Source organism: Scyliorhinus torazame, chromosome 5 (genome assembly GCF_047496885.1).
Source record: "Scyliorhinus torazame isolate Kashiwa2021f chromosome 5, sScyTor2.1, whole genome shotgun sequence".
NCBI lineage: Eukaryota > Metazoa > Chordata > Chondrichthyes > Carcharhiniformes > Scyliorhinidae > Scyliorhinus > Scyliorhinus torazame.
In genome coordinates, this window is record NC_092711.1 from 261,243,280 (window position 1) to 261,256,892 (window position 13,613).

Here is a 13,613-nt window from a genome sequence, read left to right on the forward strand (position 1 = left end):
TGGCCATCCCATCCATACAATTGAGAAGGCTTGAGCCCTGTCTACTATGGTTCTAGTAAAATCTCCCTCCCCTGTGTGGTATCAGCTGTAATGTATAATATGTAATGAGAGGCTGATATGGAAATGTATTCATGTATTAATGTAGCAGAATTTTCTGTAAATAAATGACAAAAAGTGTGTATTAAATATTAATTTATTTCGATTATAAAGTAGTGGTCTCTTATCTTTGTTGTCCATTACTAGGGGCAATTAATCATTGAATATCAAGTTGCCTTACATATTTCTGGGAAAATAACAATCTTAAAGGGGCATCATCTGCCTCGTAAAAGGCTCTAGGCAGGTTTAGGTCACGTGACTTGAGTAGCCTGCTCCCAAACTTTCACAATATTAATGCTGAAAAGGTTTATACACAACTGCAGTGAATGTTTGCAGTTTGGTGATTTTATGCAACAAGAATTCCACAGTGTGTTGATAATTATTCATTTGTTTCTCAACTTTCCCCAAGAGACCTATTCAGGGATGTAAACATGTTGTATCACGGACAATATAATTTACATTGTGTAGCAGTGATGCTCTTGTAAATATCATTTTGTGCTGTGAAACTAAGAGCCGTTCAAAGGCTTCTGCCTCTGGTAGAACATTGCTCATTAACCCTGACATCCATAGAAAAACAGAAAAGGTTTTAGGATCTCTTTTGGATCTGGCACCTACTGTTGCTTATTTAAGAGTAGCGCCTCTGTATATAGTCACTGAAAGATTCTACCACTACACTACTGCTATGTTTGGGGTTGGCGTGTTTTGGCAACTTTCCGGTAGTCTTCATTTCAACTGAATCATCTAAAGCAGGGTTGACCAACTTGCAGCCCACGGACCACATTGTGCCCCCAAAGGCCTCTGGACTTGGCCTGCCAAGCTCGTCGGACATTCAGCGACATACATTTGAAAATTGCTGTCAAGCTGGTTGTCCATTCAGAGGCTAGTTTCTCCCTGCATTGGTAACTGATAGGCCGGTTTCTCCCTGGTGAGCCTGTGATTGGACAAACAGAAAACAGTTTTAAAGTTAAATTCCAGCACGAGATTGAGAGTCAATCAGCCTCAGAACGAAAGGGTGAGCGGGGTGAATGGGCTTCGGAGCGAGAGATGGACCCGGAGCGAGAGCAGGCCTCGGAGTGAGAGGGTGAGGACGTCAGAGCGAAAGGGTAAGCGGGGTGAATGGGCCTCGGAGCGAGAGATAGACCCGGAGTGAGAGCAGGCCTTGGAGTGAGAGGAGGCCTCAGAGCGAAAAGGAGAGCAGGGCGAGAAGGAGAACCAGTATGTGAGAGAGGGAGCGGGGAGAGTGTGTGAGTTTGTGTTTGTGAGATAGAGAGAGATGGGGAGAATGAACATGAGTGTGTGAGAGAGAGTAAGCGAGAGTGTGTTTGTGTGACTAGCTCTCCCAGGAGTGTGCCAGACACACACACCCTCTCACACTCATTCCGTCATCATCATTTGTTTATTACTCAAAAATTATTAGTGTTTTGAGATTGTTAAAATAAAAATTAATCATGTTTAGCGTGTCAAATTTCTGAAATGTGCTTATTTGAATGATTAAAAAATTGAAATGTGGCCTGTCCACGAGAAAGACTTGGACAATCCTGACAGAGAGGGTGGCTTGAAAGTGCTTGGTTTCCGACTGGGAGTTAAAGACACTCTTTTTGCACTTCTGCTTCTGCACCATCCAGTCCAGTTTTCCACCCATCCATTTTAATTCATGGAAACCTCTCGACTGAAGAGCACAGAAGTGGAATAGCTTTTAGCACAATGCCCCACCCAAACCACCACAACCACCACCACCTTAGTGGCCCTGGGGCTTGAATCCACCCCCCCCCCCCCCCCTTAACCCAAAAGATTTCCTCAGGTATAGAAATAAAATTAAATAACAAGATAATTGCAAATGTTCAGGCTTTTTACTGCATTATACAAATTACTCTATATTCTGAACACTGGTAATTATTTTAATGCAATTTTTACCCGAATACCAGCTTTTAAAAATGTAAAGTCTTCTTGGCTTCATCTCTCCAGAGTTGAGCTCCCAGAGCATTGAGAAACCAGAGGCATTCATGGATGGCTGCATTTATCCAATCTGGTTGTAATATTCAACATTAAGTGTTCCTCAAACTTAATTTTTAACAGTCATTTGATGAAATTATCCAAAAGTGTCAAAATCAGCCCTCACACCACATACATGTAAAGCCTCCTGACAAGAATGACACACAGCTCTTCTCCCTTGCCAGAAACAGTGCATCGTTTAGATAAATTCATTTAGAGCGATATAATGCGAATTATAACTTCAAAAATAATTTCCTGATGCCACATTACAGAACCAACTGTAGATTAATCCAAAGCTGTAATATTCTTAATACAACCTATAGGGCTTGTCTGCTTTTCCCCTGAAGTCCTCAGGATAGTTAACACTCAATTTTAACTGTGGATGTATCCGCAGCCTGCCCAACTGTTAGCCACATGAGGATCAAATACTGTTTCCTTTCCCATTCTAGCTTGTCACCAAAATAATCCATGATTATTCCAGATTTCATACGCAAGTCAATTTTCATTTCTATCAACTAGTTTTAAGGGTATTGTTATGGTTTCGCTCTCTCTGGTAGTCCTCCAGAGCGAGCAGAATACATCCTGCACGTAGAGGTTTTTTTTTTTTAAAACACAAAGAGGCTGCTTTATGGCAGCTACCATACAGTTTTAACTGACCAGGAGACTTTCCCATTTTTATTACCTGCCATAAGCATATTGGAAGGATTTGCAGGTTGATAATCAACCTGTTTGGTCACGTTATAAACGCACATACGGTTGCCATCAGATCGCGGACTCTAACCTAGAGCTTCGAGCTCAGAAGTTGCTACCACAGCACCACAAGACCTCCACTGATACATATAGACAGTCCATTTGCAACAAAGATCAACATGCCAATTGCCTTCCTTGCTGTACCTGCATGGTAACATTCTATGTTCAATGTACTTACTGTACCTGCATGGTAACATTCTATGTTCAATGTACTATGTTCCTTGCTCAAATCATACTCAAATCACTCTGAACATCAGCATGTACAAGTTTCACACCTTTTCAAAAAATATTCTATTTTTCTATCCTTACTACCAAACTGAATAACCTCACACTTTCCACATTATACTCCATCTGCCACCTTCTTGCCCCTTTACCTAACCAGGCTATCGCTCTTTGCAATCTCTTTGTGTCCTCAGTTTACATTCGCACCTATTTTTATATCATCAGCAAACTTAGATACATTACTCCTGATCTTTTCATCTAATTCATGAATATAGATTCTAAATAGCTGAGGCTCCAGCAATGATCTGTGTAGCACTTTACTAGACACAGCCTGACAACTTGAAAATGTCCCTACTCTTTGCTTCCTGTCTGTTAACTGATCTTCTATCCATGTTAATATATTAGTAGTAAACCTGAGGATTGGGAGTTTTTTTTTTAGAATACAGCAAAGGAAAGCCAAGAAGCTGACAAAGAAAAGGAGAACAGAATATGAATGCAATCTAGCAAAAAAACATAAATATGGACTGTAAAATCTTCTATAAGTATGAAAAAAGGAAGTGTTTGGCAAGGACAAATGTGGGCAGAGTGCAGGCAGAGTCAGGAGAATTCAGAATGGGATTACATTGGGCGCAATGTACCAGCCGTTAACAGAATCGGGACGGGTGCAGTCGGTCAATCCCGCAAGAGGCCTGTTCTAAGATTCCCGGCGGTTGTTACGCCCTGTGAGAGCTAACGAGATCTCAGGAGACGTCGTAATCGAGATCTGGCTCACAATGGGCGGAATCCAGACTTGCATAGTTAAGTGAGCTTAAGTGCTCACTTAGGGCACGATTCTCCCAAAAGAGAACAAAGTCCCCTAGCGAGTGTGACTCGCGTTGAATAAGGGGCCTGAATGGAGAATGTGCTGCCGAGGCTGCACATAGCCCTGTTTTATACAGTGGGGAGCTCTGCTCACCTGAACTCACCAGTTTAGCAAGAGATCAGGATGCCATTTTTAAATGAAGTCCAGATTTCCGAGGCCCTGAGACAATTCCTGACCTCCCCACCAAGCTTGAACGCAATATGGGGGGGATCCCCAACCCCTCCCTCTCCCCCGCACCCCACAGCCTGATCACATGCATGCAAAAAATGCCAGATTGCCACTTTGGCAATTCCAATGCCTGCTTTCAATGCCACCTGGGCCCCCAAGTGGCACTGCCACAGTATCCAGGTGGTACCAGAACATCACTCTGCCCAATGGAGTTGCAGCTGGAGGCCTCTGATTCCCCTTGGAGACCATCATGATTGCCGTTCGTCTGGTCCCATTGTGGGGACCAGTACCAAACGGCACTCGCCCAAGGTCTCGGAGGCAAAAGGGTTGAATCCCAAAGCCTCAGGTACCTCAAGAATCAGCACATTACAGTAAGGTTTACTACCTTGCTCTAATATGCAGATTTTCTAAAAAGTGATCCCGACCATTGTGGGTGGGATTCACATCACAACATCTCACGAAATTGCATTGAATCTTGTCAGACGTTGCTAGCCAGGTAGATCCGGAGACCGGGGTCTTCTGGCTTTCAACGGCCACGTTGCGCCGCGGCGAGCTGCTTTTCCAGTGCAGTGCGGCTGTAGGATTGCTCCCTTGCCTATGCCTATGCAAAAACTAACCAGTCTCCGGGATCTATCAGTCTCGCCGGGGAGACCCCAGCCGGGTGCCGTTTAGCACTGGTCTCTACAAACGAGGACCAGGCGGAACGGCACGTGGGGTGGGGGGGGGGGGGGGGGGCTGGGGGGGGGAATCTCCCATGTGATTGGAGGCTCCCGGGTGGTTGGTTTCTTGGCAGGGTGGCACCCTTGCACTGCTGATTCCACTTGGACAATGTGGCACTGCCAGCCTGGCACCCTGGCAGTACCACCTGGTCTCTCTGGCAGTGCCAGCCTGACACTGCCGGGGTGTTCCGGTGGCACAGCCAGGATGCCAGGCTGGCAGTGCCAAGTTGTCCAGGTGGCATTTTGCGTGCCTGTGCTGGGGATCAGGCCCGGTGGTGCCCTGCCCAAATGAGGTGGGGTGCAGGTTGGAATGTTCTGGTGGTCCAGGGGCCGCATCAGTGGGTCGTGGGAAATGGTGCCCTGATCTCTCCATACACTGGCAAGTGGAGCTCCTCAGTGCAGGAAATGCGACTGTGGCTTCGGCAGGCCGTTCCTTGTCAAGGCCCGAAAAAATAACAGTCCTGTTCGATAGCAGGGTCATTCCCAGTGCTTGTAGCGCCCGGTACAACCCCACTAAACTCGCCCAAAACAGACTCTGTTTTTTTTTTTCGTTAAATCGCGCCCTTTGTGTCTGTTTTTACTGAGGAAGCTACAGGAAATTTCCTAGATATAGAGATCTAAGAGACTAAGTGAATGCTGAGTTGAAGGAAATTTGTGTAAGTAAGTAGGTTGTATTGGAGAAATGAATGAGACTGTACCTGATATTATGCATCCGAGAGAATTGAAAGAGGTTACAGGAGAGACAGTATTATTGATCATCTTCCAAAATTCTGTATATTCTAGAATGGTTCCTGCAGATTGAAAGGTAGCAAGTGTCACCCCAGTATTTAAAAAGGGAGGGAGAGAGAAAACAGGGAATTACAGACATGTTAGCTTACATCAGTGTAGGGAAAACAAAAGAATCTGTTACAAAGGATGTAATAAATAGACATTTGGACACTCCTGATCTGATTGGGCACCATCAGCATGGATATACAAATGGGGAATCATGTTTGACGAACTTGGTGGAATATTTTGAAGATGTTACAAACATAATTGATAAAGGAGAGTAAATGGATGTACTATAGTTTGACTGTCAGAAGTGTTTGATGAAGTTCCCCACAGGAGGTTACTTAGCCCGTCTCCGAAAAGTGGTGGAGAACCTCATCCAACTGGTTCAGGTGTTCCTGTTCTGATGTCCCAGTGACCAAGACGTCGTCGCGATAAACTGCCACATGTGCCAATCCTCCACGATCCTCTGGAAAATAGCACAAGCCAATGACATGCCAAAAGGAAGCTTGGTATATTCATAAAGGCCCCTCTGGGTATTGATAGTGACGTATTTCCGTAATGTGGGGTCCAACCCGAGCTGTAGATATGCATGGCTCATATCTAATTTCATGAATGAACGACTGCCAGCCAGCTTAGTGTATAAATCTTCAATGCGAGGCATTGGGTATCTATCCAACCTGGAAGCCCTAGTTACAGTCAGCTTGTAGTCGCCACAGAGCCTCACTGCCTTGTCCGGTTCAAGCACAGGGTCCACTGGCTCCGCCCAATCGGCAAATCGTACCCTCTGGAAACTATTGAAGCTGGCTTAATTCAGCATTCAGATTTTCTACTAGCGCATAAGGAATCGGACGGGCCCTAAAATACTTTTGCTGTGCATCTGGATCCCCCTACATCTTCGCCATGGCTTCCTTAATTTTCCCTAATCCTGGCTGGAAAACCTTGGGGTACTTGCCCAGCACCTTGTAGAGACCTCCAGTCACCATCTGCAAAGTTTGTTGCCAGTTCAGGTGCAGGCTCTGCAGCAAGTCGCAATCTGGGCTGTGGTCGTGTCCCTTCACCACAATCAGTGGAAGACTAACTGACGGTTGCCCGTAAATCACTGGGGTCTGGAGTTAACTAGTCCCCGCAATGGTGAGTGGCTCACCTGTATAAATTGCCAATCTCACTTCTGAATCTTGCAAATTTAATTGTGTTTTGTAAGGGCCACGAAGAATCCAGCACGAGTTTTAAGGATACAAAGTAATAACATTTATTTACTATAACAAATATACATAACCGTAGCAGTAACTTCCCTTGCTACATACTCCTTCCTGCTGGTTCCTGAACTGGCCAGCTTTATTTATACTAGGAGTTTACTAGTGGTTTCTCCGCCCCCCTCATTGGGGAAGCTCATACTCCCACAGGATTGTGGGATAGTCATTAGTCCCCAGCCAATGGTAAGTAGGCAGGTTATAACATTGTTGAATCCCAGATTTTAAGCTATTGAACGTCTGCCACCCAATAAGCAAAACTGCAGCTCCTGTATCAAGTTCCATCTCTAAAGAGTGACTCTTGACTCGCACAGTGATCTGGATGGGGGCGGCTTTGGGTGCCGTGATGCAATTGAACTGCATATATTCCTCATCCTGCCAGTCAATGTGAAAGTTACGGGCTCTGGGCTGGCACCTGCCTCTTTAGGGTGGTGGGGCTGCTGGCTACTTTGGGATTTGCGTTCCCTGTGATTCCCAAGTCCACACATCCCACGTCACTGGGGCTCCCCTCCTACCGACTCCAGGGCGGTGTCACACCTGGGCGCCTCAGTCCTAGACCAATGGACTGGACCTTTATGGTAATTGGCCCAGAGTGGGGTTTTCATACCATGGGGTGCTGCTCACCAGGTGGGGGCACATCCAACAGTGTTCACCTCCATTCCCTGGAGTTCTTGCACCCCCCCTTTTGGTGCTTTCCCACGATAGCACAATCTGTACGGCCTGCTGTAGCTCCAAAAATGATTCGTCCAACAATTTCCTTTGGATTGCCCCATTATGGACACCACAGACCAGACGACCTTGTAGCATCTCTGCGAGTGAAGTGCCACACTCACAAAACCCGGCTAGTTTCCTCAACTGTGTTAGGAACTCGGACAAGGACTCTACTCAGGTCCTCTCTGCCATGTTAAAACGGTATCTCTGCACAATGACTGACGGCCTGGGGTTAATATGCTGTGCAACCAGGGTCACCAGTTATTTGTGTCTGGGGCTGCAGGATACATCATGCTTTTTAATCACTCCATAAGTGTGGGTCCCACAGGCAGTGGTGTTAGCATTTACCTGAAAAAGTAACTTATACGTTCAGCGCACTGCATTTAATCCTCAATGCCCGCATCAAATATATCCAATCTCCCGAAAAAGAAATCTTGGAAAAAGAAATTCCAACCTTAGTCTTGAAGTGCAGACGAGGTGGTTGTTCGTCCGACGATCAGCCGCGTCAACAGTAGCTTCAATTTTATTCTTGTCACCAGTTTTGTGACAAAGACAAGTCTGAGGCGAATGGATAAGAGAAACTAGTTTTTTAACGAAGTAATGGTATGTACAATGCTCTTCGGATCCCAGCCAGGTCTGAGCTGTCAGTTCCAAACCTGGCCAACCTTTATATTACAGGTTATTAGAGTCCCATGGGCTCCCCGCCCCTCAGCGGGGATCTCCTCCTCACCAAGACTCACAGGAAGGCTAATTGCTTCTATCCCGTAAGTCTCGTCCGGATTATAACAGGTTTTCATAAGAATCAATGTTAAAGCCAGAGTTAGATTCCTTCAGACATTTGTCACCCAGAAAAAGCAATGGGCGGGATTCTCAATTAGCTAATGCCGAAATCGGGAAATGCGATTGAGCGGAATAAAAGGTTCCAATGCCAAAATTGCGGCAGGCGCCGATTTGACACCACATCGCAATTCTCCATCACTTCAACAGCGGCGTCAATGCGGTCCGGAATGCACGCACAGTAAACACCTTTTGCATATCATCAGCGGACCTGACCACCGGTACTCTGAGGCCTCCGCGATTCTCCACCTACAATGGGCCGAGTTCCCGACTTGTGCTTTTAAAATCATGAAACCGCCGTTGTGGCTGCTGAGGGAGAGAGAAGGGGTACGGAAAGTGTCCAACATCGCCATAGTTTGCTGACAGTTGTGCCGCTGGCCGGGGGGAGGGGGGGGGGTAGACAGAAGGTGGGCTGTGGGGACGGGGTGGATGGAACACCATTGCCGCAGCTGGAGAGGTGGCCGTGCAGCTGCACACACCGCTAACAGCCCACTGTGAACTTAGGGCCATATGGGTATCCGCCCAGGCCATTCCCTCGAGGTGTCCTCTGGCCCCAGCCAACCCATCAGTTTGAGCATGCTCCAGCGCAACCAGTGCCACCTTGTTGGCTGGGATGAGTGTGTGTGGCGAGTGTAATGTGTACATGCAGCTGCAGCTTGTCAGCCTCCTGAGTGTCACTCACGGACCCGGCGAATCCCGCACCACTTTTCATTGGAATCAGTCGTGTTACACGTGGCGCCAGTGCTAGCCCCCCTACAGTAGCTGAATCAGTCCAGGTTCAACGTCACTTTTGCTGTCATGAAAGCCCACGAATCCTGCCCCGGCGTCAACACTTACTCTCAGCAACGGAGAATCCAGCCCAATGTATTTTAAAATACTTTACCGAGCATGTTCAGTGCTACGCAGTCCCGACTGAAATAATTTGCAAAATAAAATAAAATAAATTATTAAATATAAAATGCATGTGAATGTTTTACAATTATACTCACCTCAATAATTTTTGATTGACCAGGCTCCATCAAGTCAGCTGCTGGAACCCTGGGACCACCTGCACTTACTAATAGCTACCCCTAGATGGAGCCTGGCAGCTTCAGTTCGGAATCGAATGCAGCAGTGAAGCCAGGAATTCAACAACCAAAAAACAAAACAGCCGAAGACCTGATAAGACAGAGGGTGGGAGGCAAGGCCGGAGCGTGGGGAGCGCAACACTGGGGGATGGAAGCTGGCTGGAGAGCAACGCCGGGAGGCCAGGGCAGTAGCACGGGGGCAGAGGGACTGAGGGAGAGAGTGGAAGTGCTGCGCGAAAGCTTGTGTGCATGCGAGCCACAGAAGAGGAAGTCTGAGGCTGTAAAATGGCTTTAAAGTGAAATTGGCAACATTAAATGACTATTCTGACTTCATTAACGACATTAAAGTAAAACAGCGTTAATCGAATCGACGTTGGGCAAGGGTCCGTTGTACTACATCTACCTTTATCTACCCTACCAGTTGCATTGTCAAAAAACCCAAGTATTTCAAATACTATTTACCTTTTGTGTAATTATGCTGACTTTGTATGATCATGCTACAATTTTCTAAGTGCATGGTTCAGATCTCCTTAAGAAAATAATTCAGCAATTTCCTGACAGCTGATGCCAGGCTAACTGGCCTGTGGTCCCCTTGCTTTCTCTCTCCCTCCTTTCTTGAATAGCAGAATTACATTTGTTAACTCCTTGTCATGGTATTCACCCTGGGGTAACACGGACTGCAAGACGATGCAGTGAGATTATCAAGCATACACCAAACGTAGGCTTTGGTTCAATAAGATTTATTGAACAGTAACGAAGCACACAGCTGCCTGTGGGTTGACTCTCTACTACTAAGTAAACTAACATTAACTATCTAGAGCAGGCTAGCTCTGATCCACGTGTAGAAGGTGTTGAATGATTTGTACACCCTGACTGTCACTACAGTTGTCACCAGTGGAAAGAGGCAGAGTGCTAATGCCTCATGTGTTTTATAGTTGGAAGCCCCCCCCTCTGGTGTTCTGTTCTGTATGTTGATTGGCTCACCTGGGTGTCTGTCACTGCCTGCTTTTACCTCATGATGTGCATATTATGACATCCCCCTTTTTTAAAGAATTTGTCGGCTGCTTAGAGCATATACGGCAGATTTACAAAAGTAACTGTATACAGCAGTTGGTGAGTGGATGGATATGTACATGCAAGGTGTCTAGCGTGCAGAAACATAACAGTATATATACACAAAGGAACTATTTATAAGTCCAGTCGTTGGGGCTGTCGTCGGATTCTTGTGGACCGCCTGAGAGGTGGAGGCAGTGATGATGGTGTCTTGACAGGTTGGCATGCAGCCAGATTGGTGGCCCCGTGGAGCGAGGTGTCCAGATAAGGCAGAACGACATCTGGGAACGAGAGATCCGGTGGTGGGCAGGCAAGTTTGCGTAGTGCCCTTCTGTTGCACCTGACAATAGATCCATCAGCCATGCGAACCACGAACGACCTGGGAGCAGCCTGTCGAACAACAACAGCTGGAGCTGACCAGCCTCCATCAGGCAACTGGATGTGAACAGCATCCTTCGGAGAGATCACGGGCAGATCAGTTGCATGAGCATCATGTCAGCTTTTGCTGGGTTCTAAACTGCTGCATCTTTTGCAGCACTGGAAGGTGATCCAGGTCAGGTAAATGAATGGCCAGAACAGTCGTCCGCAGGTTAGGATTCATAAGGAGCTGCGCCGGAGACATACCGTTGGACAGAGGGGTTGCCCTGTATGCCAGAAGAGCAAGATTAAAGTCCGAAGCTGAGTCCGCAGCCTTACAGAGCATCTGCTTCACGATATGGACCCCTTTATCAACCTTCCCATTCGATTGTGGGTAATGCAGGCTCGAGGTGATGTGTCGGAAGTGGTATTGCTTTGCGAAGTTCGACCATTCATGACTATAGAAACAGAGACTGTTGTCGGTCATAACCGTGAGCGGGATACCATGCCTGGCAAATGCCTCCTTGCAGGCCTTTATGACAGTCCTGGATGTTAGGTCAGACAGTTTCACTACCTAGAGGTAACTGGAGAAGTAATCACGCCATTGGCATGAAAGAGGTCAAGGCCTCAGACTTAGACCACGGAGAGGTCACAATCTCGTGTTTTGGGCTGAACAGGCTGGAAGCACTGGCAGGTCATGCAATTGAGGACCATGTTTGATATATCCTCATGATGCCGGGCCAATAGACAGCCTGCCGGGCCCTGCGCCTGCACTTCTCAATACCAAGGTGTCCTTCGTGTATTTGCGTGAGCACCAAGCTCTGGAGGCTGCACGGAATGACTATGCATTCCAATTTCAGGAGGATCCCCTCGACAACAGTTAGGTCATCCTTTACATTGTAGTATTGGGGGCATTGCCCTTTCTGCCAGCCATTCGTGAGGTGATGTATGACCCGCTGCAGAAGAGGGAACTTGGCTGTCTCTTCTCGAATGACCCCGAGTCCTTCGTCAGATGACGGGAGGGTGCTGGCACACAGTTCCACCTGCGCCTCGATGTGGTGTATGAAGTCTACCTGCTCACATGGCGAGGTGATGGCACGCGATAGGGCATCCACAATGATTAACTCCTTTCCAGGTGTGTAAACCAGTTCAAAATCATACCTGTGGAGTCGAAGGAGAATGCGCTGGAGCCTGGGCGCCATGTCATTCAAGTCCTTGTGTATAATGTGCACTAGGGGTCTGTGGTCCGTCTCTACTGTAAAGGCCGGGAGACCATAGACATAATCGTGGAATTTCACGATGCCAGTGAGAAGGCCCAGGCATTCTTTCTCTATTTGAGCATAGCGTTGCTCAGTGGGGGTCATGACGTGTAGGCCACTGGGGCCCAGGACGAGGTATCGTCCTTCTGGAGGAGCACTGCCCCAATGCTGTCCTGGCTGGCGTCTGTGGATATTTTAGTCTCCCTCGCTGGGTCAAAAAAAGCTAGAATAGGAGCGGTGGTTAGCTTCGCTTTCAACTCAAGCCACTCTGCTTGATGTGTGGGTAGCCACTGGAAAGTGGTGGACTTTTTCACCAGGTGCCTGAGAGCCGTGGTGTGTGACGTGAGGTTGGGAACGAATTTCCCCCAAAAATTTACCATACCCAGTGTAGCGCACAAAGACTCCGAGAGACGAATAGAGTGAAGTCGATGAGGCTTTATTAAGCGTGACTGTTCCCCCGCAGTTCAGTAGTAGACTGCCTGCGGGGGAGGACTCCTGGTTCTTATACTCCGCCTTCAGGGTGGAGCTAGAGGTCAACGGCCAACCAGAACCCGGGATCTGTCAGCCAATGACATCACGGCTTCACAGTCCCACATGACCCCTAATGCATACTACCACATTCACCCCTTGTTAAAAATGAACCCGGCGGGGTGATGCTTCGCATGGTGGTAAGGGTTTACAAGGCTGGACCTGCGAGGAAAACTTTCGCATGTTATTACAGTATGTACAAGGTTTTTTTTTTTTGTTTCGAACTATTTACAGTAATCGTCAGGAGAAAAAGACAATGTTCTCGTTAAAAGTCCACATATTGTAGTGTTAGATCGACGCCATGAGTCGGTCGGGCGGTCTGGTGGTCCGTGTCGATCGCCTCGGCCCCGGTGGTGGTGGTGGTGCTTGTTCCGGTGTTGTCGTCTACGGTTTCAGCTTGGGCTTCACTCCTGGTCGGGCCTGGGAGGAGGACCGATCCTCCTGGGAAAGGGGCGGTCGCGGGGTGCGGCGGTGGCAGGAAGGGGGTGATTGGTGTCGGGGGGTGTGTGTGTTGCCGGCGGGCGCCAGATCTCGCAGGGAGACAGTGTCCTGTCGGCCGTCGGGGTACTCCACGTAAGCATACTGCGGGTCCGCGTGAAGGAGGTGAACCCTTTCGACCAACGGGTCCGACTTGTGCGCCCGCACATGTTTTCGGAGCAAGATGGGTCCTGGGGCCGCCAGCCAGGTCGGCAGCGACGTTCCAGAGGACTTCCTGGGGAAGACAAGGAGGCGCTCATGAGGCATTTGGTTAGTGCTAGTACACAGTAGTGACCGGATGGAGTGGAGGGCGTCCGGGAGGACCTCCTGCCACCGTGAAGTCCCTGGACAGTAGGACGGTCTTCCAGACCATGCCGTTCTCCCTCTCTACTTGCCCGTTCCCCCGGGGGTTGTAGCTGGTTGTCCTGCTCGAGGCTATACCGTTGCTGAGCAGGAACTGGCGCAGCTCGTCACTCATGAAGGAGGACCCCCTG

General features: G+C 48.0%; 1 long non-coding RNA gene across 2 annotated transcripts in view; it reads left to right on the plus strand.

The window, feature by feature from the left end:
- The first annotated feature begins 767 nt into the window (after positions 1 to 767).
- LOC140421092 (uncharacterized) overlaps positions 768 to 13,613 on the plus strand; it is a 71,247-nt gene continuing 58,401 nt past the window's right edge. The window contains exon 1 of one of the 2 annotated variants that reach the window (XR_011946666.1): positions 768 to 1,199. This is a non-coding gene — a long non-coding RNA (uncharacterized lncRNA). The remainder of the gene's footprint in view (positions 1,200 to 13,613) is intronic. The other variant, XR_011946667.1, reaches the window with a different exon arrangement.